This window comes from Apis dorsata, unplaced genomic scaffold (genome assembly GCF_000469605.1).
Source record: "Apis dorsata unplaced genomic scaffold, Apis dorsata 1.3 scaffold_73, whole genome shotgun sequence".
In the NCBI taxonomy this organism is placed as follows: domain Eukaryota; kingdom Metazoa; phylum Arthropoda; class Insecta; order Hymenoptera; family Apidae; genus Apis; species Apis dorsata.
The window spans coordinates 596,560-596,869 of record NW_006263371.1 but is presented as its reverse complement, the minus strand read 5'-3'; the positions used below and the strand labels follow the sequence as shown (position 1 = coordinate 596,869).

The window sequence follows — 310 nt, the reverse complement described above, 5'->3', positions numbered from 1 at the left end:
TCCAAAATCTGCAACGATAATTACATCCCTGTTGAAAAGTCAAAATTTCCCTCTCGACTATTAAAAAATTAATCAAGAATCAAAAATCACCAAGAATCGATCGTTCACGTCGGATATGATTTAACTATTATAATCGATTGTAGCTTTTCGTATAACTTCGACTCAGTTCGCCACTACAATTATTTCCCATTATTATTATCTTTTGAACAAATAAATTATCGAAGTAACTATTAAATTACTTTAGTAACCTTTCCATTTCTCGAAAGAAATTTGACCCGAATAAATTTTACTACTGAAAAATTAAATTTTC

General features: G+C 28.7%; 1 long non-coding RNA gene across 1 annotated transcript in view; it reads right to left on the bottom strand.

The window, feature by feature from the left end:
* The window catches only part of LOC116186902, a 27,315-nt gene that overhangs the window by 12,151 nt on the left and 14,854 nt on the right, over positions 1 to 310 (bottom strand). The window lies entirely within an intron of this gene.